Below are 2,879 nucleotides of genomic sequence, written 5' to 3'. Positions count from 1 at the left end.
AAATCCTAATTTCATACAATACACTTTTGCACAGATATTAGTATTATGGCACTACATAACCTGGCATAGTGTGATCGAAAACGAAATTCAGTATTGGTATACAAGCAGCTCATGATTTTCTTGATTTATATGGATACACATCATATATATCTTGTTTTGGATCCAAGAATATGCATAGATTCTGTGTACAATATCAAACATCGAACTCTTCTTTTAGCTTGTAGAATACTGCTGCATTATGCCACTGGACTCATCAACCGAAAGAAGCATCTGCACTACATTTTCCATGGTGGGCCTTTTTCTACTATCCTCTTCCACGCACGAAACAGCTAGCTTGACCATTGTTCTTGCTTGCACATTGTTGAACTGGCTGTTCAACCTGGAGTCAATGAAGTCAGTGATCCATAACTGTTCGCTGCCCTCCAACATCAGATTTTCTGCAAGCATCCTAATAACCCTTTGGAGGACCATTTCCACTTCCTCGTCAGCATCTGATGCCCAGTCTGAAACACGAGCCCCTTCAGCAGTTCTAGGAGAACCACTCCGAAGCTGTAGACATCAACCTTTGCTGTTATTGGGGCGCTAGAGACCCACTCTGGAGCAATATAACCTCTAGTTCCGCGGATTCGCGATAAATTTTTGTTGGATCCACCTCTATTCAGAAGTTTTGCAAGGCCAAAGTCGGTGATCTTTGGCTCAAAGGTCTCATCCAACAGTATGTTCTCGGGCTTCAGGTCACAGTGGATAACCCACTCCAAGCACTCATGATGAAGATAGGCCAATCCTTTCGCCACCCCTATAGCAATCTTATATCTTTGGCTCCATTCAAGCAAGATATGCGAGCCCTTGCTATTGCTACCAAATAGAGTTTTATCCATTGAGCCGCTCTCAACATACTCTAAAATCAATATCCTGTGTGGACCATCAGAACAGAATCCCCAAACCCTCACTAGATTCATATGGTAAATCCTTCCAATCACACCCAGTTCATGTTGGAATTCTTCTTCACCTTGATTTATGTCTGCCAATCTTTTCACAGCCACTTCCCTCTTATCTTTCAAGACCCCCTTGTATACAAGGCCGGATGCCCCCCTCCCAATCTGATCCTTGAAATTTTGAGTAGCTCTCTGTAACTCCTTGTAAGTGTATCTGCGGAAATGGTTGGTTATCATTTCATACCCAACCTCAGCTGGCCGTACTCCTATTAGCTGCATGCCTTCCCTTCTCAAAATAAACCAGTATCCTAATGCCACAAATATTACCTCCACACAAAATATCACTGATAAGAATCCATAGAAGTACAAATACGGTGATCCACCCTGACTGCTCTTAGATTTATCCAGAGAATCTGCATTGCCACTACAATAAGGACTATATATAAGCTCAGAAGGTCCCAAAGGCCCCGAAACAGGAATTGATGACCCTAAGACCTGTGATGTCACAGGAAGCTTGAGATAGATAGAACCAGGTATTTCGGGGCTGGCTACACCACCAAGAAAGGACGACATTGGATAGCAGCCCCCATCTCCTTCCCAATATGAGAAAGCCTTGCATCTGCAGTCACTCAAGCATATTCTCTGACAAGCAACAAGAGAAACAAATTTATGCTTACTTCGATCGTAACCTAGGAAGTCAGTGGCAGGTAGCTTAAGAAATTTCATTATCTGCCCATCATCACAAGTGAGGTTGAACGTCGGCTTGCAACCTTTGCTCCAGTCAGTTGGGTCAATGATCTCATGTCCAGGGGCACATGCACAAGTAGGCCTAGATTTATACACACATATTCCGTTCATACCACACAAACCACGTACAAAGCAGGTCTGACGAAATGCCATCCATGTGACCGACCATTTTCGATTTGCCTCACTTAGACTGTATAATCTAAGGTTGCCATCATAATCGATTGTTAGCCTCCTCATAACCCCGAGACCCCAATCAGTAGCCTTAAAAGTTAAGTGATCACTTCCAAGGAAATATCCCCAACTATCAAGAACCCCAATTGTGGTGGTATTAGATAACTTCCTTTGCTTTGCACAGATATCAACATCTGGGTTTGGCGAACAGATAAAAGAAATATACTTCTGACCATCAAACGGTGTAAATAAATGTTCACCGTCAAAATGGAAGCTGTAGTTCGCAGGAACAAATAACCTATTAGCAGTTACCAACTTTGTAGCAGCTGTAATGTTCTGATTTGGTAGCAACGTATCAGTAGGAGAATCAAAGCTTTGCCATAGAATGATATCACCTTGGCCCTTCACGACGAGGTTTCCTGTGTCCAATAACTGAGCTTGTACGGCATTTGAAGTGTTCACGTCATTTTTCCACACGACCTGGCCATTGTAATTTTTTACAACCATTCCACCATCCGTATCTAACATGACTTTGGATCCCCAGGAGTACACGGGATGGAGATGATTTGCGCTCCAGACGACAGTCTTTTCATCTGTGTTGGTGAACCAAATAGAGAAGACAAAATAATTATGAGAAATGTTGTTGAAGCCGCAGGTGAATGCACCATTTGGTGAATGGAGCAAGTCAGAGCCATCCTCTACAGAGAGAAAGGAGCCTGGAAGGAGGACTTCGTGAGCCGAAATGCACAAAAGCAGATGAATTGAAGTTAGTAGAAACAGAGGGGTAAAGTGTGTATCCATAATTGTTGCAGGCTAGTGGGCTGAGTTGATCTTTAGAATGATCACAAACGGTGCTATTATAGGAACCAGCTTGCATTACACACTCCAGAGGAAGCAAGAATAATACTTCTATACTTTAATACAGAACTCTTAAATGCTTGTGTTTCTTTGAGAGTGATGGTTTGCTCTGTTTTGTCAAAGATCCAATGAATAAAATCCTATTCAACTTTAAGAGCCGAATTTTCT

General features: G+C 42.4%; 1 pseudogene; it reads right to left on the bottom strand.

The window, feature by feature from the left end:
* Positions 1 to 213: 213 nt before the first annotated feature.
* On the bottom strand, positions 214 to 2,666 carry LOC124683876 (annotated as a pseudogene).
* Positions 2,667 to 2,879: the final 213 nt, after the last annotated feature.

This window comes from Lolium rigidum, chromosome 1 (genome assembly GCF_022539505.1).
Source record: "Lolium rigidum isolate FL_2022 chromosome 1, APGP_CSIRO_Lrig_0.1, whole genome shotgun sequence".
Taxonomy (NCBI): Eukaryota; Viridiplantae; Streptophyta; class Magnoliopsida; order Poales; family Poaceae; genus Lolium; species Lolium rigidum.
Note: the sequence above shows the minus strand (reverse complement) of the source record. Positions and strands in the feature narration are given on the sequence as shown.